This window comes from Pogonomyrmex barbatus, unplaced genomic scaffold (assembly GCF_055798465.1).
Source record: "Pogonomyrmex barbatus isolate J1 unplaced genomic scaffold, ASM5579846v1 scaffold2, whole genome shotgun sequence".
Classification (NCBI taxonomy): Eukaryota; Metazoa; Arthropoda; class Insecta; order Hymenoptera; family Formicidae; genus Pogonomyrmex; species Pogonomyrmex barbatus.
Genome location: NW_028297116.1, coordinates 18,761,792 through 18,788,195, shown reverse-complemented (window position 1 = coordinate 18,788,195; position 26,404 = coordinate 18,761,792). Strand labels below are relative to the sequence as shown.

At 39.5% G+C, this 26,404-nt stretch overlaps 1 protein-coding gene and 1 long non-coding RNA gene across 8 annotated transcripts in view; one reads left to right on the top strand and one right to left on the bottom strand.

Annotated features, from left to right (window-relative positions):
- Shrm (shroom) overlaps positions 1-26,404 on the bottom strand; it is a 130,740-nt gene that overhangs the window by 88,755 nt on the left and 15,581 nt on the right. Inside the window, exon 1 of one of the 4 annotated variants that reach the window (XM_089077311.1) lies at positions 24,008-24,624. The exons of the other annotated variants lie outside the window; for them this stretch is intronic. The gene's annotated coding sequence lies outside the window, so the exon portion shown is untranslated. Of the gene's footprint in view, positions 1-24,007; positions 24,625-26,404 lie in introns of those variants that run through there. 4 annotated transcript variants of the gene reach the window in all.
- LOC148936737 (uncharacterized) lies at positions 3,104-24,011 on the top strand. 4 transcript variants are annotated; one of them, XR_016139372.1, is made up of 4 exons: positions 3,104-4,507; positions 6,145-6,330; positions 7,296-7,421; positions 8,191-10,373. It is a non-coding gene; the product is annotated as an uncharacterized LOC148936737 (long non-coding RNA). The 4 variants fall into 4 exon arrangements; XR_016139369.1 differs by lacking the exon at positions 3,104-4,507 and adding an exon at positions 4,529-6,058; XR_016139370.1 differs by lacking the exons at positions 3,104-4,507; positions 8,191-10,373 and adding exons at positions 4,529-6,058; positions 7,657-7,758.

Sequence of the window (26,404 nt, the reverse complement as noted above, 5' to 3'; positions counted from 1 at the left end):
AATCGCAGTATCCATAAGTGCAGCTCGCGAAAGAACGTGAAAAAAACGAATGAAAAGACCTGCGAAGATAAAGTTACGAGTCAGTCGTCGTGACATAAGCGTCAGCACGCAACGACGAGCAGAAATGACGTTTGCGTACACGCACGCTCATACATCGGTAGACTCGAGAAAGGGGAAAAACATAGCGCACACAAAGTCAGAAAGAAACGGAGAACAGGCTCGCGCAGAGCGAGATGAAGACACGCCTGCAGACGTGCGTACACGGACTGCCGCTCGCGTGTCTACTGGCTTCACGTGAGGAGGTGACAGTGAAAGTTCTGAATCACATTCCGATTCCGACAGAGTACTATTAATAGTCTTGTATACATGTGTACGTGTGCGGAGTATAGCAGACTGTAGGAAACTCGATAAGGCCTGATAGCTCGCGATGGATGACGCATGTTATTCCGAAAATAATTCCCAAAATAATTTGCGCTTCCGGTGCTTTCATCATTCTGCATAAATGCAGTTAATATATTGAAATGTTTTGTGTACACTATTGTATTTGCTATTACATTTTATAGATATTTGTTCAATAATTTTATTATCTATATTATAACATAGACTATATTCTATAGTTCTCCATTGTTATATTCCGTATGAAACAAAGCGTGTCTGTGATTCTAGTTATTATAAAATTTCTATTGATTATTAATTATTTAAAAACTGACAAGTGTGTTAGATACATGCATATTACAAGCGAATATTTTTCACAAGAAGGAATAACTCACGATACTTTGTGATATCCGCGCGCTTGTTTTCTCGCTATTACAAGTGCGTACCTGTAAAAGATAAAATTTAAATTGTTAATCACTTATATAATACCTCATAGATATTTTGAATCGTAAGTTTCATTAATTGAGAACACGGTTCCGAGTTAAATATATGCATATGTAAATGTATACGTAAATGAAAGTAATTTATCATATCCGTTACTAACACGTTCCATAATTTTAGTAGATAAATGCAACTTGTATTAGCAAAAGCTAAACGCTGCGAAAAACGATAGTCCGTTAACTATCTCGTATGGACACACAATCTCCCACATTACTGCGATTTCTTACGTGTGAAAGAAGTGTATAGACACAACGGTAAATGGCAAAAGCGCAACGACTTACATGTCCTCGGAAACGCGAAATCTGTCAGTTATATTCAAGAATTAAGTAGCGTTACGTCTTTTTCTTTGATGTTCGACCGGTTCTTTCATAAACGTGGACAATGAACTTCCCGTGAGCCAACAGGACTAAGTTGGATTTTGACGACTAACGTAGGATCAAGGAACGACCTTCGTTGTTACCTCATGCAACTCATAGAGAGAATGTCTATGAGATGAACTCGTTTTTCCTACGACATTCTTGACTACGGTGATTCCGGTCGTGAGAGTCTGATGGTTATCGAGAACGGTAAAGTTAAATGTACATAAGTGCCGTAACACTATACCTAATTAAATTTTAGTATGCTTTCAATTCAATTTATTTTACATTTATAGATTATATTTCTTATATCTCTTTTAAAAATTTAATTTTCTTTTTAAAAAAACGTGTTTTTACAGTTCTAACGTAGCAAATGTATTTTATAACATATCTTGCTATTATATCTTTCTCAATTTTCACATCATTTATTGTACCAGAAAAAGACCGTGACCATGAGACGCGTGTTTCTTTGACGCGCACGACAAGTTAACGCAATAAAATATCTTCTCTTTTGCTCCTCGGATTAACCACTGACAGAGATGAGTGCTGCTTCCCTTGATCGTGCATGATAAACGCAAAGCGGTTTGCGTGCGAGCAAACTACATGATGCGACTTAAATTACTGTCGACATTAAGCGACGACATCAGTAGAGACGATAAGACGGTTAACGACAAAGGTGCATCGCGAACAATGACGCGACGACGCCGCAGTAGATGCAGCGAACGCGCGACGCACCAGCGACAATGAGACTAGCTGCAAGGTCGCGCGAATCCGATGCGCCGTATGGACTGCATGACTAAACCCTTCTCAAGACGTTGCCGTGACCAATGATTCAGTAGAGAAGCATCCGAGCGAACCGGAAGTCGCACCCGGCCAAGTGTCAGACTCCCTTTTTGACCTCGTTTTACTATTGTGAGCTACGTGACTCAGAACGTTGGCGCTCAATCGGATCATGAACTTTGCAAATCGATCAGATCACAATGGAACGTCGATGAAAATTTTTAATTCAGCGCTCCGAGTGTTTTCTTTTTTTTTAATCTAGCCATGTGTGTAATAATCGTGTCTTGTATTTCTTGAAAGTTCATTTGCATCAGACTCGCGGGATAATCAAAGTAAAAGATAATAATAAAGGTAAAAAGATAATAGTTTTATAATAAAATAATAAGTTACGATTAATATAATGAGATAGTAGAATAAAATTTTATATATCGTTACGATGATAGCAAAAAACAATTACCATTATAGAAATGAAGACATTTCGACTGTCTGAATTCAAAGAAAATCAACTATTCGATGATCAGAAATCATTATTAATAGCGACTTATGACATCATAAGAAATATATAATTATTTATAATAATTATATATAATAATAGCAATTATATATAAAAATTATATATAATAGCAATTATTTAAAAAGGTCACTATTAATAACCTCTGAGAATTTCTATCTAGCATTTTTAATGAGTACACAAATTTTTCTTGAGTAATAGGCACTGTCAGTACATCAACTTTTTTAAAACGTGACAAACGAGGGGAAGCAATCAAACAGTTAAGGACAGCGCAGGGATCGGGGCTTATCTAATGATCAGGTTGTCAAACGGCGCTCTCCCGAAATAGTCCCAAAAACGCAACACTTGCACAATCTCCCTCATACGCGTCCTGACTCGAGTTTGACTCGAAAGCGAGTCGATTGCGTGGGTCGTCGAGTGAGTTCAGTGTCAGATCCGAGACGAGTACTCTCATCTGGCATGCATAAAATACTTTGGTGGCGCCAACGTGTCGGACAGCTCTTGGTTGGTACCTATAAGCCTGCACACACGCTCCCCGACCATCCTTTCGTCCCCCGTCTTTTCGTCTCCTTTCCTCCTTCATTCTCGATCGTGGCCTCTGCGGGGCCTAACTCTCTTTCTCTCTGCGACTTTCTCTCTCTTTCTAGCCGCTGCCGATCCGGAGGCAGGCAAACGAGCTGGCAGGTATGTGCATTTTTATGCGCTCATTTATGCCCACGCGTACACTAAAAATAATCCGGTATCGAAGCTGAAGGATAATAAACGCTGGCGATGTTGTAGGAACCCTTCTTCCTCAGCCGATCTCTTTCCATATCCCGATCTCCTTCGCGTGCAATCTTCTTTCCCCACAGATCTCATTATTTATATACAGCGTAAGTTTGACTGTTCTCAAAAGAGAATATTCATTTTTCCAGGCAGTAACCTAGAGAATAAATAATTAATGGTCGGAATGTGAGATTATAATGCAATTTTCCCGTCGGGCTTTCGCGATGTTGTAACGTGCGAGGGCGAAAAATGAAAGAGATCCTGGTTCTTTGATAAGGGGTTGCCTGCGTTAAGTTGCCAGCATGTACACTCGTAATTGAAGATTAGATATTAATTGCATCGCCTGCGGCGATTCCGCGGTTCCTCGTCCTTCGGATACAACGTGAGAACAATGTATTCTGAGAATAACGATGGAGAACACGATGATTATGCCCGAGTGTATCATGACTACATTGGACTTGTGTATATCTTCGAGTATAACGAGTCGATCGGAATATCGTTTAGCTCTTATCCGCCAGTCTAACGCGGTTTCGATGATCTGGCTATGACAAGCTCCTCATTGTACCGTGTGCCGCGTCGCACTTTGCACGCGCAATTGGCAGGACTTGCGTGCTCGCCGATAATCTGAGAACGAGTCAAGTTGCAATTGTGCGGTCGTACCGAGATCGTATCTAGTTCGTATTATAATTTTCGATGTCGTAAGGTAAAGTTCGATAAAGGTGCTCGCGATAATTCTCTCCTGCCGCAGACGGTTATCCATTCATGTTGCGCGTACACGCCAACATGCTCAGCAAAACGTTGACGAAGAAAGAGGAAGAAGGAGATTTTAATTGGCATTAATTATTCTTTGATTTAATTGACAGCGGTAAATAATTTCGTGCATAAAACGTTGCCTTTACCTTAGCTCGCATTCGTGGGCCGGGGAGGTACATACGCTCACGCCCGTACGCGCTAATGATCGTTGCACGATAGCGCGTGAGACATACGTACATAGACAGCCGTAAATAAATGGCGCATCGTGCCCTCCGACTCTCGTATCCATATATGCAGAGGGGTCTTGTCGATGCTTTCGCCCACGCAACGATCGTGCGCGCATCGCGGCGAATTCTTCATGGTGATCGCCTCGGCCACCCCAGCGGCCTTCGACGTGAGGACGATGGATTTTATTGGATGTGGAAAGAAAGGAGTTCAAGGGTCGTGGTATGCGGCCGCGTAAAAGGTACGTTATGTATTACGTAATGGCGGTGTGGAGCAAACGATGGAGCTCATCGTCGATCGATGATGAGCGAACTCGGGGGAAACTCGCTTGTGATTGTTCGACGCGGTTGTACGCGCGATTTATCTCATCGTGGATCATTCGAAATCCCATTGTAAATTCATCCACGGCAAGCTCATTCAGCCGATGTGTGAAGAGAGAATCGGGTGTCGCGCTGAATAGCCTGTCTGACGCGTGCGATGTTCCTACGCAAAGATACACGCGTGTGTGTCCACTTCTTCGAGTCAATCAGCATGCACTGGAGAACAACGCGTGTACACCCGACAGTCTGATCGCGGCGAGCACTTTGCACACACGCGCATTATTCGTCTTGTCGCGCATTGTCTTGAGAAGACGACGCAATTCATCGTAATCGCTCGCGACGTGACTGTTCGGTGGGACGTATGTCGATGAATGAACGCATTCCCACTCCGTGCGTCTCGCCGTGAAATTGCCGGAGATGTTGCTCTTCGCAACATTGTTTCGAGCCGGTTATCCATTGAATCAGAATTAAGAAAGCGCTAGAGAGAGTGCCTCGCATTAAGAGACGAATCGTCTCGTCTAGCGAGGAGGAGAGATGAGAATACGCGTCAACGACCAGGAAGAGGCGAGAGAAAGGAAAGAGGAAAAGGGAATGGGGGAAAAGAAACGAAGCCAAGAACAGGATACTCAAGCGAATAAATAAGAGACTCCTATCGGCGCGGGCGAGGGACGACATTCCAATCCTTGGATACCGAGCAGCACCTTCACCTCCTATTTTCCACATTCTCCTGCCCTCGCGTCTCCTCCTCTCCGTGAACTTAGTACCTCAAATTGCATTGGCAGTTTCGACGCCGTTCGCAGCATGCGAACTACGAAAATTAGTGCGCTCGCATACGCGAGCGAATTCATAAGAACGGAAATTCCACATCTCGTCTATTCCGCTAATAATTATAAAGGAACTAGAAATTCCTGGATAAGATCTGCGGGGAATTAGAGGATATCTTACGTGGACGGGAGCTCTCGCATTAGTCCACTCAATAAAGCGAGATGCCGATGATGCTTGATTTTACGCGTGGTCACGGTACGCGATGTTTAATACGTTACAATAAAACAGTAAACTAGTTTGTTTAACCGTTCGCAAAAATAACCCTGCTGCGTAAAGAACTAAGCGATATGCTTTCCACATAATTCGAAAGCAATGACGACGAGGAATGCCGTCAAGGTCCACGGATATGTAATCAACTCTCGCGTGTATAACGCAGTATAAAGAAAGGGGGGAGACGTAAACTTCCGAAGGAAGGAAAGATCGTCTCTTTCTAGCGCGTGGTAAGCTGTGGGAACTTTCCTTTTCTCTCTCTCTCTCTCTCTCTCTCTCTCTCTCTCTCTCTCTCTCTCGCACGCGCGCACATTCGTTTTCAACTAGTCGGATTATATCGCTAGAGAGATAACGAATATGACAAGCTTGCGTTCGGCCTCTGCAACAGTAACAACGCTCGTTGCGTATTAAGATACGGCAAGTCCGTTTAATTCCAGGCAAGTAACAAAAATATGCTTGGACTGTAAGTCCTCGTCGCACGACTCCCCGGAGTCACAGACGTGACGTTCTTTTTCCCTTTTAGGAAGGATTCTTGTAACCAAAGACTGGCGACATACGAGATTGCGTGCGCGTTTCGCGAAATTCTTAACAAGGAACCGAAAGAGGAAAGCCGAGATCGCTGCAAGAGTGGCGGTCGGACAACCAAAAGTGCTGCGTCGCCGTCAGCGATGAGATAACCAGCCGGCAGATTAGAGGTCCTCTTACCAAGGTGAATTTATCACCGAGATGCGCGTGCAAAAATGCGCTTTGTCGGCAGTCAGATGCGACAAAATGCCGCACTGCGCTGTATCGACTAAGATGTGGGCAGGTGCTTGCTAGATTCATGAAAATAAAAACGAGTTTTATTGAGCTTCGGTCGATGAGTAATCGAATCTGTGAGATGGTAGGCTAACTAATGGACAGTGAATTTGCAAATAGTTAAGATTTCTTTATGTTCATTGCTCACCAAATTTTATCATATTTACATAATCTATATGTTAAGAAATTAGCGCTTTTATATTTATTCATAAAAAAATAACGTAGGATATATTTCAATTTCAATATTAATTTTAATGCAAATATCTTGTTTTATTCTGTAAAAAAAACACGAAAACAGTTTTCATCAAGTGTAACTTGAGGTAAGATAATAAATGAAATGAAACGAAAGAAAATTTTACAGCAAATAACGAGATATTACAATCAAAGTAAAATGTCATATGAATAAAAGACATCATTTAGCACAGGAAACTTAGACTTAGCGTTTCTTAGTTTTCAACCTTGGAAACCGTTCCGCTTGTATTCGCGGCACTTACGTAATCGCCGAATAACGATCGAGAATACATTGTAAAAAATCTTCGCGCCAGCCATCGTCCTCGCTGAAATTCTTACCAGTATAAAAAAGAAAGAGAAAAACCATGGCACTTCGCAAAATGTCACTAACCTGGACACGGTCAATCGGTCATTGCTGTCAAAAACAAAATAAAAAAAGCGTTTCAGATATAATACACGAAAAATCCAGTCAAATAACAAAAATTCTTGCGTATTTCATAAAATTCAAGTCCGCGAAATAATCTGGCGGCTGATATGAAAAGTTGAAACAATAGGATGTCTAAGAACCATGTCAATATTTATATAGCAAGTATATATCACAACATAGATATTGTATGGAGTATGTTTATCTCCGATAAATTCCAGCACTCCACGAACCCATCTGCGCGCGCTGGCGGCGTTCTCTCCACGAGTCAGTGAGTAGGAATGTCTAGCGACTAGATATTTGAGCGGCGATGCCACACTGAACATCAGAAACCATGCTGGGAGCTGGTAAGTACCAGTTGTTCACTAACTATCGGATGTCGGTTTTGTCAAGTGAGCACGTCTGCCAAGTCTGATGTCATGTAGAGACACGAAGCCTTACACCTTGGTGTGAGCACCTTGATGTCGAAAGTATCGAGAGACACGTGGTTGTAAAAATATATGCATAGCGCTATGAAATGTTCTGACTATTTTATGATAATGAAATATAAATACGGATTTATTCAACCCTACTCGGCTGCAGTTGGTGGTCATGGAAGTTGCAACAATGTATCATTACGCGCACTAAATACATGCAAAGACTGAAATGCAAAAGAGTCGACGAAGAAAGTGTTAGATGATGCAGAGTTTTCTTATAACACTGAATAATGTTAAATAAACATATGTTTTGTTTATTTATTCTTCGCTTTTTCTGTTATTATTCATATAGGATTCTAATGTTAATATCAGCAGTTTCTTCGGATATTTGGCGTATTGTGCGAGCATTTTTTTCTATAATAACTAAAATATTATAATTTAATGCACATGCTTTTGTAATACATCTAGGAAATATTTGACTATCTTTATAATATATTTTTAACAAAAAAAAAAACAAATTAAATTTAATTCGCATACTCATTGTGTGGATTACTTCAATATTAAAATATTAAAGTAACTTTGATTTAAACTATGATCAGAGAAATGTTTTTTCGATTATTACGAGATTTGAATACATAAAATAGTTTTAGTAAACCTTATGGAATCGTACTTTAAGATATCCTACAAATCTGCATTGCAGCGAGCCGATTTCTCAATGGACGATCCACCGTGAAAGGCAAATAGAGAGCCGCACGAGAACATTTCGCTCGTCGATCGGGCCTGACCTAAAGAGTCATCGCGACATGACATTGTTACTTTGCAAAGGTTATCGACGCGAATTATCCGCGCGAGAGCGGGAGAGCGCGCGAAATCCTCGTCTGGAGTCTGTCAAGCCGGAACTCCGTGCTCGATAGTCGGGAGGCACGTTTCCGAGCGTGCACCCGTCTTTACGGCGCTCTGTCGCGCAAGTCGTTAACTGCCACGGCAGCCTGGGGGCCGCAATGCCCAGGAAACTGCCTCCACGAGATCTCTACCTCGTGACCTGTGTCATGGAGCGATATTTACGTTGCCGGTAAGTGCCAGCGAGCTGAGAATCGTCCCTCGTCACGCTCCGGATGTGTAAAGAGCAAAATGGAGCAAGCATCGACACGACAACGGCGTGTCTTACACGAGAGATGAATATGAACGATATGCACGTATTCCTGATATAGCTGTGAACCGATGCGCTGAAAACTTCCAGACAAATGCGCGTTTGTACTCAATTACGAATATACACACACACACACACGCGCGCGCGCGTACACATACATATATAAGCGCACGTGCGTTATATAAAATAAAATACTGAAGTACTAAGAAAAAAATTACAGAGATAACTTTACACGTACAGATGAACAGTTAGTATAAATTTTGCGATTCGTCTTCTGAGACAGTATCTTTTTTATAGCTTTTTAAAGTTGCAAATGATGCAAATAAAATTTGCCATTTCGTTTTATTATGTTTTATTTATGAATCTCGTGAGGCACGGAAAGTCATGTACATGACATACTTTTAAACGTCAGTAAGTTTAATAGTCACATGTAAGCCAATATATTTATAAATTTAAAACAGAATTTTTAACAATTATATGATAATATCTGTCAGAGAATTATTTTTATGAGTATGAATTGAAGCTAAAGCAATATGTTTGTTTCAAATAATTTTTTTTAATCATATATGTAGAATATATGTAGAAGAATATTACGTTTAGATATAATGTTAATCTTTTAATATGTTTATAAATACACTTATTGGACCAATTATTTTATCTTTGTTGGATTCTACGACGAGTATTATCGTAAAATTTTCTAAATCGCAGCCATAACGATCGAGAATTATAGTCGAAATCGAAAAAAAATTCTGATACCTGTTCGATTTGCATACGTTTATATTCATTCGCCGTTCCTCGTAAACGGGCGAAAATAACAACTGTGTTTGAAGTGACGGAATCGCATCGGCAGTCGTACTTTAAGGACACTTTGAATCGATTCGGGAACGATATCAATGCGCGATCGACATTTCTCGGCTGAAATTTATGAACGTGGGGCCGTTGACACCACCAACCCAAGCCAACCCCGGAGGTAACTTGTACCGCGAGAAATTCGCATAATTGCTAACGGATGCTAATGCGCTCCGCCGCACTACGCAGGAAGAAAAAACCAGATTCGCAAGTTTCGCGTGGCCGCGTCGACGTTCCGAGATTATTGGAGTGGACCCTGATGATATCCACGAAAAGTAGGTGGTATTCCGGACCGAATGACTTCTGGAAACCACTCGACTTTTTTGCCCGCCGCCAACTGTGAACGGATCGTCAACACGTATACCTCCGATTATTTATGATTCTATCTGATGGTCTGATGGAATTCTCAATCTGTGAAATCAGGTATCTACGAGATGACGAAATCATCCAAGTGATAGATATTAATCGTATCATATATATCGTTGTCGAAACGATTAGATATATCTCTTTAAATGACATCAGCGTGTGGTTACTCAAGTAAATAAATAATTTATTAAATAAGCAATATAATAAGACGATATGAGTCACACGATAGAAGCTGAATGAAAAAAAGAAATATTTATAAAGAATATTTCTGGGTCATTTTAATGCGTACTTCATCTTACAATATGACACAAATTTATGCGACTTATAACTCGAGGTTTATTTCTTACATTTAATAATAATGTGTAAAATTGCACGTAATTTATTGCTATTTGTCTATATATATAATTGCACGTAATTTATTGCTATTTGACTATATAATTTGCATAATAGAACATGTATTTTGCTCATGTAAAAGTTACTACTTACGGTGGTCACAATGACATAAACGAAGTTTATTATATTCCTAATCTTATTCCTAATCTAAGAATAGAGGCTATTAAAACCTGGAATAAAGATGTCAGATTATTGAGTATATTTCCCGTTTAAAATTTTATTATGTAATCACATACTATATAAAATTTTTTAATTACAAAGCCTCGACCATTCATGTAATCTATATATCGCAAGAATTTAAAAGAAAGAATATACAATATTGAAAGATAAATTTTCGGATTGAAATCTTTCATGATTTTGCGATTCATACATTTAGTTATATTAATATTAAAATCATACAGAAAGATATCGTATGATTTTCGTCCCCGCGACCCTGACCACGTGATAACAAATGTCAAACTTTCAATATCGTTGATACGTCGTGATGTATGTAATGAGTCATTACGTGACATCAAGTTGACCGTGATGACACTCAAAGAGTTTTATATCTCGACGAGATTCTGGATTTCTCTGGGGAATAAGCAATCCATATGGCTTATCCGCACATCTTGTCTACATATTAATACCTCTGTTAACATATGCACGTACATATTACATGACATATATATTTGCCGCACGTCGAGATGTAACTTCTTCGAACACAAAACTCAGGAGCACACGCTTGCGCATCGTGCACGAATAAAGTGTTTAAACGCATTTTACGGAGCAGAGAATATCGTATTTAACAACGACGTGTGCCTCGGTTTGCACATAGTTGCAGCGCAGAAAAGTCCGGCGGTTTAGTCGGCTATGTGTGGATAGAATATATTTATCCGCATCCGTGCAGACGTGGAATTACACGCGAACTCTTGCAATTCGTCGTAAATGTGCCAGCATTCCCCTCCTTTCTCGTTACACATCGAGATAAATTGCGACTGAGCACCTTCTTCTTAGAGAGATGTATCCTTTCGTCGAACATTCGTAGAAACGAGAACATTGGTCAGAATATATATAGCGTTATAGTGAGAAATTCTTTACGGAAATATGCGCGTGAATCACGGTTTCGCAACTATCGATCACATTTTGTGCCAATTTCCCTTAAAATTTATGAATTATACGATTTGCATTTCGGAAAAAAGGGATACATATTTTTTTTATTTTCGTTTCAAAAAATGTACGCTCTTCAATTACGATATTTTAACTATATCGTTCATTCAAAGGGTCTACAATCGATTGACAGGCATAAATCTTTCATAATGATGGACATAATTTTCATGATAATATTAAACACGACGGAAACAGAGTCTTGTTGGTAGAAGACAGCAACCTCGAGCGATACCTTTATATGCGCATAATACAGTGTGTGCGCATGCAATTTCGATGGACTAAATAATGCTTGGGTTGGGCATGATAAACGTACATCAACATTATTATCACTGTTGTTGCTGTATTTCGTAGCATGCTGCCATTAACGGGTTCTTTGAAAGCCCACCAAGGGACAAGTAAGGCCAGTCGACACGACAAGAGCCATCAAGACCGAAGTGAGAAAATCAAGAGAGAACCTACCGGTTAGGTATATTATTATAGCGTTTCCTCAGATCGTCATGGTCACCGAGTCGGTTGGTGGATCGGCCAATCAACCGTCGTAGTCGCGGTACAAAAGGAGTTTTCCGTTTCCGAGCTCAAAGTTGGGAACCATTCAATTGCCGTCGGAAAGAGACAAAATCAGCTGTAAAAATCGTATCCGGAGATACGGACTTTGTTAGCATGCGCTCTCTTCTGCAAGAAAACAAATCTTCTTTGGAAACCGAATGATCCGTAATAACTGTCTGTAGCCAGCTGCATTTCCTCGGCTTTACGATATTTTGAGAATGTTTACCTCCAACTTTTCCTCCATATGTATGTATGTGTTAGTTTTAGCATATTCCTTGTATAAAAATATTCGAATTAACATTTACCGATGCGTAACATGTGAGAATATATTGCAGATATATCTTCTAAAATCAATAATATTACGAAACCACAGTTGACGATAGATGAAACGTGACGCATAAAAAGGCGAAAGAATGCCAAATCGGGAAACATATTATTTTGCAATTAACGTTGCACTTTAGAACAGCTATCATCTTCATGAAGTATGAGGCGCATTGTGTCTTGCTTTCACTTCCGTTGCGATTTCTAATAAAATTACCTACTATAGTATTGTTACACGCCGAAAATCATTTGCTGTTCGTGTAGTCGCAAGTGATTGCGGTTACAAAAGCGAAGCGGAATTGAAAATTCGCTTCACTGCAGGATATTACTGACCATTCAATATCTAAGCCCTCAGGTGAAGGTATCGGTTGTGCCTACGTCTTCCGGTTACAAATTAATTCCAAAGCTCGCTCAGCGTCAAGGCCCTGAACTGTTATGACACCTGAAGGCGGCACAATGTCCATTAGGACACGTGGTGCGTAGGTGCTGCGCAATATTAATATCCTTTCACGAGATCTTTAGTAGTGCGTGCATGCGCATAAAGCTGCGCTTGTCCTGCGTAAGTCACGTTTTCAACCTGCTCCGAAACGCCAATTACAATGTGATTCACATCTCGTTACCCATCTCTTTTTCTCTCTTATATTCCGAGCGGGCTAATTAAATGAATAAGCGGACACTCGTGGAACCCAGCAATTACATGCTCCATACGAATTTATTACACGTAGGGGGTGAAAACGGGGCTCGCGCTCGTGTCGCTCGACTACGAGCGATCTTTAGTACACAAAATTCCCCGTAATTCGAAGTTCTCCGACCATATTTTCTTCACGCTGTACGCTTGAGAAGACCTTGTAATGAGCGGAATAAACCCCCACGTCGTCGCGCATAATGCCCGGATCGCAGAAAGCAGCGACGTGTTTCAAGGCAGTATTATTTGCAAATAGCAACGCGGGAAGCGAGACTTACTGCTGGCGCGGGGCCCTTTCCACGATTCTCTTCCTTTCTCTTTTTATATTATATACGCCTCCAGTCAAGATACGCAAGTGCCTCACGGTCTCCACGCGCGCCACGCACCGCGATAATATCGATATTCCGCTAATCGACATTAGCATTCCAAATGTCAATACCGATACGCCGAGTGCGTGCGCGGCGTATACGCACGCCGGTGGTGTCGGTGCCGTATCGAGGGTGAGTACGTATCGAGAGAAAGTTTACGAGCGTGTGGAGGCGTAGATATAATGCACGCGAATTGTGTCTATAGAACTATGACAGTGCTAAATGGTTTTAAGAACGTTAACAACATGTCGGCTCGATTTTGCCGTTCACCGATCGTACCTTTCCGCACAAAAGACAGTTCTGACAGTCTTAACTGTCTGCTTACAGTCGTATTACATCAATTACGTTGAAAATTATAAAAGTATATATCATGATGCGTATCAATAGCGTTGTGGTCAGATGAATACGATGTTGAATTAAATGATAAATCAAATAATTTTCATCATATTATAAAAAAAAAAAAAAACAAAACAAAACGCTACTTTCAAATTATATTATAAAAAATTGCATGTATAAATTTATAAATAAATTGCATAAATTATATGTATAAATTTATATATATATATATATATATATATATATATATATGTCATGCATTTTATTTAATCCGACAATGATACAGAACCAAGTTATTTCGTTTTTTTTTTTTTAAATAAGATGTGACTCAGAGACGATGATTCAGTTGACTTGAATAAAATAGTGTCTTTACATGAAAATGCAGAAGTACGCTTGTTGATAGGCGTCGAGATGATTCATACGTGCTTAGCGGACAATGACAAACTCGCTAAAGGATGCTAATTAAATTACAGCGCAATTGAACAAGCTCGTACATTGCACCGTCACGATAACACGAAGTATGTGAGCATCAAAACAAGTTTGTGCGAGATAACTGAACTCTACTACAGTGATTCTCGACACGTAACACAGAACAAATTCTAAATCCTTAGCTCTGCTTAATAAAAACACTCTGCACTAATTATACGACATTACATAACGTAAAATATATTGTTGTATTATATATGTTTTTATAAATTTTAATTATCTTTTTATTTAAATTTATAAATAAATAAAATAAATAAAATTTTTTCATGATAAAAGATAAATGTCTGATAAAGATCTTTTTTATAGTATTGATAATTATATTTTAAATACATTTTTTGTCGAGATATGTGCCCAAATTTCTGCGTTGAATCGTTTTAGATATTTTCAATCGCTCGGTAAACCTTCCGTAAAATTAAAAGTCGTGAAACGCTTTCGTTTCCTTAGAAATCGAGACCGCCGGAGTGTTCCATCGCGCTGGGAATACCGGTTACCAGTGAGTCTGCAAGTCTGCAAAAAGTTATCGAAGAACGCAAAGTGTACGCAAAGGCGCGATATGAAAAAAACGAAGTGTCGTATACTTCGAGACGATCTTTGACATTCTTGCTCGTCGTATTCCCGGCGTCGATATGATTTTCCCGTTTACGACGGCGTAAAATAAAACCACGCATCCGCGTCTCCGTTCGTCCGTCTGTCCGCGTCTCTCACGTCGCGCCGCACATATGCAATGGAATGCAGTTATATCGCGTCTCGGCCGACTCGAAAGCGCGACGATCGAGCGGCGCGACGTCGGATAAAGCGTTCCACGTCGGATATCGGCGAGAGACGTATATCCGCGGCGCATAACTCGAGCGCATAACCCGGGCCTCGCCGTGGTTTCGCATTCAGATATGAAAAAACGAGAGCGTGAGTAGGAACGTCGATGGAATCGTGTTAGATGCAACACCGTGAAATCAGCTCTCGATTATAGAAGCGCTCGGCTTAAGTCTCTCTCTCTCTCTCTGTCTTTCTCTCTCTCTACACTTAAAGCGTTTTTTATGGAACGCCTCGACCCGGTTACGTCAGGTAAGGACGAGCACACTTGACGGATGCTACCGCGTATATTATCCTGCGAGGAGGTACCGTTGTATTCCGCTGATATTAGCGGACTAGTACGATGTAGACACGTGGCGTTAACAATGTTGATGCTTTTTCTTAGACTAGCGAACGTATTAGCGGATTCATTAAGAAACCTGGATTCTCTAAACTTTCATCAGCACTATAAATTTCTACAAAAAACTTAAAGAATCGAAATGTTTATATATTAAAATGCGTTATAATAAATTTTATTTTGTTTTTAATTGCGCATAAGACTTGTGCATAAGACAAAATTCATGGCCAAAGCACAAAATTAATAGCGATTAAAAAAGAAAAAGTTAAATATCTATACATATATATATATATATATATATATATATATATATACATATATATATATATATACATATAATCTTGATTTTATTGATACCGATTTGCACGATGCAGAATCATTTCTCCTTTACGAGCGACATTGGTTTCATCCGGTTGTAACATTCGCCTTTTTACGATCTTACCAACATATTGTCCACGAAATGCGAAGGTAGTTAACGCGAACCGTAATAGTTTTCGAACGTCATAAACGTCGCGAATTATCGTAATCGTAAATCGCATTATGCGAGAGCACGTATGTCCAAGCGCGTATATTCCGACGGTAACAACCGGCCAACAATATTTGACATCGAGATCGAAATCACGTCGAGATCGGAACGCACGTCATCCCAGCCGCTTTCCGTACCGCGGCCGACATTTATTTATGCTACTCTCGATCCTAAGTCAACATTCGTCGAATACTCGCAGAGATGCAACAATACCATGCTTCATGCGGGCGTTAGACTGCAGCCGCGGCACGTAGAAATATTTCTCATGGGTGTTTCGTCACTTCTGCCGGGCGTGAATTGGAGAACGCGGCCGAAGCTCCGAGAGAGTGCTTTCTTTCGTGAGAATCACAACACGAACGAGATCCAGCGCGAGAAACGGGATCCCAAAAATTGAATCCGTTTATATAACGAATTCTAATAGATTATTGTGGCGGCGGCATTGTAATGATGCAGCTTAATGCCTTTACGGTACACTGTGACATAATGAGACCCGGTAATAAAGCAGCTGAATATAGTGCGTCGCTCCTCAAGTAATTTTCCCAGTCTATTGTACTGGCGTATCAAGCTCCGGTCGCGCGACGTTTAACCTGACATTCGAGAAACCGTTTGCGACGCAGTTTTGCGAAGCTTTGCGCAATTTCTCACTTGGGAAAACATTTGGGAAACTTTACCATTCGGGTATAGGTTTTATTAGTGCTATCACTCATGACGATAAGATCGGCAAACGCGAGTAACGTAGATAAATGCCATATCACACGATAATGCATCCACAATCACAAGTATGCAAACAAAAACTTGGCATTCTGCGAAATCGAATGCCTTTCTTGTCGGTCCCCGTAATTAACATCCGACATCAGGAACATCGCTAACGATTAAAACGGAGAGCAAAATGCGGAACATATCGGTCGTAAGTATCCGAATGAATCGATGCGAAAACAGCTGTTCAACTATTATCATTCCTCGTAGCTTCAATGAAAGCCTAGCTCTTAAAGAGTCTAACAACAGTATGGTCGAGCGCATCTGCTCCGTCAATTACTAATTAGGATAATAATGAGAAGATGAGAAGAATCGAATACAGAAATTGGTGTAGCGGTCTCTACGCATCATCGATCAATGATGAAACAATCGAGATCTTGTAATGAGAGAGAAATAAGGCAAAAGGATTACACGCTGAATAATCTAAGGAGTGATAGTTTCAAGATACACTGACGAGAAATTTATGGAAGGCTAAAACGCTAATATCTGACCGTTGCTTTGTTACGTTTGTCGAAGATGTATAGCTCTGCGTTCTCAATTAATTAGTACATCCAGAGTTATTGTGTTGATTAAAAGCGCGCTTGTCTTAACTGTCAAAATGACATGACTTTGCTATGAATAAATAGCGCTTTATCATCCCGTGAAACCGTTATCTCGAGAAGAGAATACGGAACTTCATTACGCAATGGGCAATAAGGCGGGATTAATTAATAGAAGGCTCTACGTTTACATTCTTTAGGAGATACGTGGTTAATCCGGTCTTCTGAGAGAACTACGAAAAAATTCAAATAGTCAAGAAAACAAAGGTAAAAGCAAGCGCGATATCGTCGATAAGAGATGATAGTAAATAATTATGTGGGAGCGCAATTTATGTCCGCTGACAGGATTGTTGAATTATCTTATCTCGAGATAACATACAACATTTTATCTATGTAGATTTATTTGAATCGAGACTATTGACGAAAAGGATATAATGCAGGTCGGATAATATAATGATTGGCAAGAGTCTGTAACTGCTAATGCATAGTCTTATTTCAGTCAAGGACTACTTGCCTTTTTTTAAGATCGCCGCAACCGATAGTTTAAATTTCTGCAATGACACCCGTCGGGTTTGCTGGATCGAGAAACGAAAGAAAGGAACTTGATTTTACGCTGAATACAGTGCACGTTATCAAACATTATCATTAATCTATCATATGGAAATTATATCAATAAGATAGCACAAATGGACGATGCTTGACGTATAAAAATAGTGCTGACTATAAAAAAACTCAACATCCGCTTCATCGTATTAAACATAATACAAACTATATACTATAATAAAGGTTGACTGGTTTTTGAGGTCATCTGTTTCTCAGCGAGAGTATTATGAGTAACATGATATTTAAAATCTCAACGTAAAATCTTACTAACCGGAATGTTTAACGCTTTGAATATATGTTTGTTTTTACTGAAAACAGTATTCCAATCTATGCATTCACGCGATTTATGTTGCAAAATTTTGTGCTTGTATCATATTATAATTAATCTAAAGAAATACCTTGAATTTAGAAAAATAGAATAATAAACTCGATCTTATAATTAAATCAACGTTTCTTTAGCAAACATTTTTATTGATCAAATTTTAAGGAAATAAATAATTTATCATAATGTAAGCCATATACTTTTGTGTTACACGATATTGTGTAATATTGTACAAGTATTTTCCTTTGCATTTCTTGAAAAATATGTCTTTATTATTGTTCAAGAATATTCAAATTACCCATAATGAGTTAGTCCACGTTTTCTTACATTTTCCTTAATCATCGTTGCCCCTTAAATAGATAGAATGTCAAATGTCATCCTGTACTGCACGAACTCTCGTTTGAAAACTGGAACTTATGTTGCAATCGGAAACGTTGCACGACAAGAGCGTGGCCGCTCGCGCCCGGAACGATAATTTTCCAGCGATCGTTCACGGTTTGCGAGTGTACCGACCATAATGACCGCTCTGTTCTCTGTGGCGTGTCATCGACATTTGCAGAATCGCTCATTGTCACAAATGACTTGAGTACTATGGCACGCATCGTGGTCGTTCGCGATGCGAAAGGCCACACGCGCGGGATCATAAAATCTCGTGTCGAGCGTTGCTTATTATTAGCGTATCGCAAATCGTGCAGTTTAAACTGGTCCTGCGCTGCGGACCGTCGATATGACAATCGTTCACTTTCACATGACAAATATGGTCCTGTTCGTATATTATGTAATATCCATTTCGATGAATAGTAATAAGAGCAAAGTAGTTCTTTACAATTCAGATTGATGAATGTGTGCTTTTTATCTTACGAGATATAAATTTCATATATCATAAAAACGTTATACTCTGTTTCAAATAATTGTAAATAGGTTTATGTGAGAATTAGAATCTTAAGAAATTCAAGAATTCTGCGGTAAAAAGAAAGTTGCAACCAGAACACTAGAATTAACACGAAAAATTGTTGGTATCAATTTCAATGAAAAATGCTTCAAGACAATGAAAAAATGCTTGCTTCCAGTGGTCTTTTATAGAAAATTATATGGATGGATCCAGCGAACGCGAAAGTTTCGTTCCACGCAACTCTCTCTCTCTCATCCCTGGTTATTGCTGTATGGTAAAATAGATTAGATATAGATTAGATATAGATTAATATAGATTAGAGCGGTACAGATCGCGTGTTCACATTCCGAAACAGATAAATGATCGGATTAGCGAGACATCAAATAGCTCGTCGGTCAAAAGGCGTTATTCAGTGCTATTCATCTATCTGGAATTACTCCAAGATGTGTTCTGGAATTACATTGTACAGCTTATATTACGTAACGAAAGAAAGCAGCGAAATTAAAAGATGTTCCTTTCATGTATATGGAATAAATACACCGTGCATCTCGAGCCTGTCCGATCATCATACAAAAGAATACCTTTACTCTTGAAATAGCAATTGCGATCTGGTAATAACGCCTTTCCAACATTTATCCCGATCGCTTATTACCGCCGCGAGATTTCTCCGGGAATGTACATACGTCCGCTTTTCACGATTTACAATGTTTAGAGGCGGTCGCGCGCGGCCGATATCCCGCGGCAATGCACTCTTCCATCGTTCTTTCCTCGGTGATCTCCCGCTTCTTGAACTCCATGCTTGTTCCCCGTTTAACCCCCCTTCGTGTTGATTCCCAAGATTACGGGCCAATCGTCGATTATGTCCGCTCTGGAAGCTCGCAATTTCAATGGCTATTGCCTGCCAACAGGAATATTAATGCGAAATGGATTACTCCCCGACTCTCGCTCCCCCATCCCCCGACGCTACCTATTATTTCTTCTCTCTATTCTTTCTCTTTCTTGATACGAAGGACATCCGGTTGTAATGTCCACCGCCATATAGCTATGGTATGCACAAAACAGTAGGCCGGTCAAATAGAGATGCGACAGGAAAAATATTCAAGATGCGTCGGGATAAATGGCCTAGACAGTCATTTGGTCGTAGTCGTTCGCTATTCTCGAATGCATAATGCCGACCAAATCGATTTAATGTGCTGCTTTTTGCTCTTACCCTTCGGAATAATACGAATGAATGATGTCGAATACCTAATTAATGTATCATCTAGGGTGGTCGAGAGATACTTGGCATACCAGATTTCCATATGTACTTTCTCAATTTAAAATTTTATAACAATTGTTGAGATATGTCGTCTCATTGTTAAGTCGAGTGAATATCGTGTGTATAAACCATTAGTAGAAACTCTGCTCTGTTCGCAATCACTAATAGTAATTTTTCAAAGTAATGACCTTCTCAGCTGGAACAGAGTCCATACAATCATCGGGATAGATAATGTAATTCCGCATAGACGACCTGGAAAGCGACCACTGATCTTCGCGAGGAAATTGGAACGTATTCCAGTCCAAGTGGATCTTCTGTTTAATAATCAAAGAGATGCAACTAGGAGCGCTAGAAGCCTACATAACACGAATGATTATAGCAGGTTCACATAATTCAAGGAGTCTTCCGCGGAACGTTCTTCAGCAATACGCGTGATCTCAAGGCAATAACGTTTCATCTATATTGGTTTCTCCTTTCCCTCTGTTCCTTCTTTATTTTTCCACTTTTCACACGACGGAACTTTAAACTTCATAAAAATATCTTATCGTATTAGAAACTGTCGATTACAAAACGGTGCGGTTGTTTAACAATCTTGTAAAAATAGAAATAGATCATCGAAAAGAAAATAAATATCATAGATTCTTTTAAAACTGACGTTTCACAAGAAATATTTAGACGGGAAATCCTTTTTTCTTTTGAAAGTTCTTTTTTCTTTGAACTATACTAGATTTAGCTAGGCTGGTTAAGCAGGTATAAAGTACATAAGAGATAAAACGCGCCGGGTATCGTAAATTTTAAATCTCCAATTTCCTCTATTTCAAAGTCTGAAAGTTATATCTATATTATGTTCATAAAATCACATTAAGTATTTGTATAAATTTATTAAGTATTATTTGTATAAATTTAAGAAAAATTTTATATTAAAAAATTGTAGAATTATTTAAATTATTAAAAGTGCATATATTAAAAGAAACAAATAAATACTAATTCTATTATAAAAAAAAATTATTATTCTGAAAAAAATGTTATTCTTTCTTGTCTATAATGTAATTATTAATAAATTTATAACGTAGTGGTAATAAATAGATAGGTATTTTTATTGACGTTTTTTAAAAATAAGTAATTAAAGTTCATATTAAATATGATGAGTCATGTCATTTCTTTTTTTATAAATCTGATATAAATCTAATCAATATTATTACATACTAGTTAACACATTATTTCATGCTCGATTTCAATCATTACGTAATAATAATGTCCATGGTCAAAGGGCACGAAGCAACTTTCACTGTAGCCCCTTCACGAAGGCTCAGGACCGCGATCGAAGCGTTTAATGATGGTATTTTAATAAGCGTTACGTTTGGAGGTCTCTTGTGGAGTTGGTGTTTAGTATGCGATGGAATGGCTGACCCAGCCATAATTATTACAAGTAGCTACATCAGTTTTCTGTACTTAAGATTCTACAGAGCAGAAATTCCTGGTTTTTCAAAGAAGTTATGCTTCATTCATAAGAGGATTGTGTTCACGAATACCTGAAAAAGATAGTCATGGCAAACTTTTGTTATATTCTCATAGCTACTGTAAAGATTTTTTATGCGTCACACTGACAAATATGTTTATCGAAGCCAAACTGGGTTGCCTGGCATGTCTGTTACCAGACGTACAAACACTTTCATTGATAATTGCGCAATCATTTCTATAATTATCAGCTGTCGCTTGAACATGATTAACTGATTAATAATATCGGAAACGACACTTTCATCCTAAAATTTTTTCCAAATAATTTACATTTTACAAGGTGCTTAATCGATATATTAATAAGTTAGCATTTGAAAAAAGCTTATTATTGATTTGTTTATTCTTTTTAAAATAATATAATATTTTTTTATTCTAAAATATAAATAAGAGGAATTTTATATTTTTAATATAATTTATTAACGGTATTTATAATACCGTATTTAATATTTGACAATTAATGCATATATTTCTTTCTTAATTGTATATTTACTACATGAATCACGTAATTTAACATTCGTAATCTGATCCCGTTATCAGCCGACTCAAAGATTAATTTAATTAATTTTTCTTCGCTCCAATTCACAATAGTGGGCTCATAAAGTTGTATGGATAACGAAATTATTGTATCTTAAATTTTAGAGTAGGTTAAAAATTATTAATATAAAATAATAAAAATCTGCTGTAATTGTAATATTTTATCAACAAGAATTATATTCTCATAATCTTAATGTGTTTTTCAACATTTTCAATCCAATCTTACTGTTAGTGATACAAAAGTTTTTTATTTAAAGTAAAGTCTTTTTTAGATAAAATAATTAATCTTTCTTTTTTTCCTAAAACGCATAAAAGAAACACGCATAAAACAAGAGACTATAGTTTAAAACTTATTTTAAGAGTTAAAGGTACATATATATCTAAAAAATTATCATATAATGGATACAACTCTATTCTGAGCGCACATTCTCTATCAGATCAGCTATCTATCCATGAAATTATTTACATTCACATAATTATATTCACATGTTCGTTAATTGTATTAACATTCGCACTTTAATTTTGTTACAGTATAGAACTATTCCTCTCTCGCTCCGATTCACGTGGCTGCGCGGCTCGTCGATATCACGCTTATCCATATCGTTCGCCGCGCCGAAGAAGCAACTTACGGACGCGTCACGAAAAGGTCAAGGCACCAGCCTTGGTATCGATCTGGTGTCAAGGCCACCGCCTCGCCGCAGCGCGCACGCGCGCACAAACAACACAGACGTATTTGTTATTAAAAAAAATCGACTTGGGAGAGACTTGGGAACCAACAACCTACTCGACGAAATGGTGATTGTATCTATGAGTGCGACTGCCTTCTTTGGCTCAAGCGTGCGATCATGAGTCCTTCTAGAAGAAAGTTACGACAAGACTTTGTGGACGAAACAATGGATCCTACCGGAAAATCGGTTCAACGCACTGGTCGGCGTCGACCGGTGTCGAGGAACACTCCTTGGGAATGTCGAGGTTTGCCATTAATGGCGATCCGCGTCCGATACACCTTATATATCTTACATACGAGAATGTGAGCGCTATACGGTGTTATTTTCCCGTACGAAATTGGTTTGAAATACTGTTATATCGATGATTTTTGAGTATGTCTCTAAAGGAGAACACACGAACCGGAAATCCGGTAGGGATCGCTATCTAGAATTTGGTTAGGTAAAGAAACGATTCACGATTCCATAAGATTTACATTGCCGTTTCTTTCATGTCAAAAGCGAGTATAAAAACTGGAACCTAAACGTACAGGAAATTTTAAGCCATTTTAGAGCATTGAAAGTGCATCGAATTTCGAGCACGGCATTGAACTCACCAACGCGTGCATAATAATATTAAATCACTTGCGGACGGTCGCGATAATATTTGTGCAAACAGCTCGAGTGTTTCTTTAAGACAAAATTAAATTAAATGTGTGTACAATGACCAACACCAATTAGAGATTTGTACACGAGGAATAGAGAGTAATTAGCTTAACGAATTGAAGCGTGAAACATGACACAGACGGAACCAAGTCGCGCGAAAATATTGTGTAACGATCGTTAAACACGTGGTACATGAGCTTATCTCGCTTGCGAGAAGAACATGAAGAGCCCATAGCAATGGGCAGGTGCGAGTGCGCTTTCGCACAGCGGGCTTCCTTCAAGCATTGCCTAGAAACTCCTATGACTAAAGACGGCTGAGTCTTCGTTGCCACCTGGCGCGAGACGCGCAGGTGTTGGCGAGAGACACGGAGAAGCATAGAAGCTGATATTGCTTGCTGGTCCCCACCTGTTGATGCACGAAGACGGCTGCAGCTCCGCTTCGTTCGATCGTCGTTGCTATGCCGCTACCGTCGCGGGGAAAGGCCGGTGTTCCAGGTCGATCGCGAAGTCCTTAAAATCCGAGGGAACGTTGCACACCCACTGTACATTAAACACCACGTCACACGTCGGAAATGCTCTCTTCCGAGATCACGCGTGAGAAAGGATCGCTTTTTTTTTTCGATGTTACGACTCTTGGACTCTTCTCTTTTCTCTCTCCACGCGGTGTTGGATTTTGGAGCAATGATTCACCACGCAATGCCGGCGATCGGCACGTAATCAGTCCACGTACGAACGTCCTGAACGTCTCCCGGCGACGTCGACGGAGGCACCGTCATTCTATCGGCGGATTCGTAATAAAAGACGCGGCCCGCGATCTACTCCGCGCGAGCGCCGTTGCACGACTGTTGCCGATGTTAGCCGACCGCGATGCCGAGCGGGATAACCGAGGCTGGCCGATGGTGAACGAAGATCTGCGAGCAGAACCGAGCGTCGCCGATTCGACTGGATGGAATGCGCGGCGGAAACCAGCCGGGATCAAATCGGGATCGGGCGCTCTCCGCCGGTGCTCCGCCGGTTCGAAGGCAATCCAAGGCAAACGACCGCGCTGCCCGCTCTTCGTTCCTCCGCCGCCGTAGAGGCCCCTAAGACTGCTATAATCTATGTCTATTATCCCTCTTCTCCGCTCGCTTCTTTCTTGGCTGCGTTATCCCGCCCGTACTTTGCGATACGCGGCGCACTAAATTTGCGCCGATTCGAATCGAAGCTTAATCGAGCATTGATCTTAGATTTCTTCCTTCGGTTTACGAATCAGCGATTAGGAATTCAATTAAATGAATGGAGACACGGTGTATTGAACTCTTGCGTCAGAATTTAATTACGGAGAATCTTTCCTCGACGTTAAGAATGATAAGTAGACGTGAATTAATTTGTATAAATCAAGATTTGTTATGCTGTTATAGACGTGGCGTAAGAGAGAATTTTTGCACTCGTAGAAGTTTACCAAAAAAAAAAAAAATAATAACATACAAACTTCGGCTTGTCGCAAAAGGAACTTCTTAATAGATAGGCGATATTTCTTCACGACATTATAAATTAGCATCAGTCATAAGGAAATTTACAAAAAGTGATAAAGCGATATCATGAATGATTCACGTGAGAATGATTCGTCCTAAATGATTCGTACTAAATATCAGGAAATATTTAATAGTCGAAGGATATCTGCAACTATTAAATAATGATCAATTAAATTATGTGTTGTATATTCACCAATACTAAAACCATATGATCACACACATCTTCTTCGATTAAAATCGTGAATAATAACGTCAAGCTATTTTTCAAAGTAAACATATAAATAATATATAAATAATATATAAATAAATATATAAATATATAAATAATATATAAATAATGTCTCAAAATTGGTATATGAAACTTATGATTAATGCGACGAAGTCGCAAGAACTTTTATGCTTTTTGGATCCTAAAAGAAACGAAATAATTATTTAGTAATATCTCGTCGTCGTGATTCACCGTGGTTCACCTAAACTGATTGCCGAGAAAATTGTTATTTAATTACGTGGACATATTCCCTAAATTTCTTAAGTTTATTCGTTTGGAAAACAAATTATATTACGCTTAACAATAATAAATTATCGTTTCGGGAGAAAATTATGGATGCTTATCTACCGCCACGCAGTGCCGAACAGCGCGTATCTCTTCATGAAAATTATTCCGCGTTTATACAACGCGCGCGACGCCCACGCAGGTATCGCCTCGTAAAGTCTTACTAAAATATCGTATTGGTTTACATATTATACGCTTACGTAGTACTTACATAATTTTACATTTATGCGTAACGCTGAAATGCATCGGGATAAGCGTTCGTATACTGCGCATACGCAGCGTGCTTGCGCAACGCGATCCACGGGAGCGTGATCACAATGGCATTATTTACAGTCGCGTATCGGGAATAATTTTTGCGGGGCATATAAAGTAGTAGTTAATGCGCGCCGCAACCTTTCTGGGCGGACGTAATATCGAAAATGAAAACGCTGAAAAGAAGGTAAGAAAAAAGAAAGAAAAGAGCAACGAGACGGGCAGGCGAAGCGTCCGGTGCGAACGTTCCGGCGCGAGAAGTCGCGACAATATCCCCGAGGAAATTCTCGGTCGTCGAGGCACTCAAGGCACCCGGTATCTTCTTGCTCTTGTTCGCGGCCAGTTCGAAAGAAACGAGATGTTGCCTCGTAAGTTAGATCGTACGGGCACGAATGCACATACCAGCATTGGTGTGCATCGCGAGCCGGATTGCGCGCACCAACAACGTCTTGCCAACCATCTGCCGGTTGTGGCCAAGGACGTC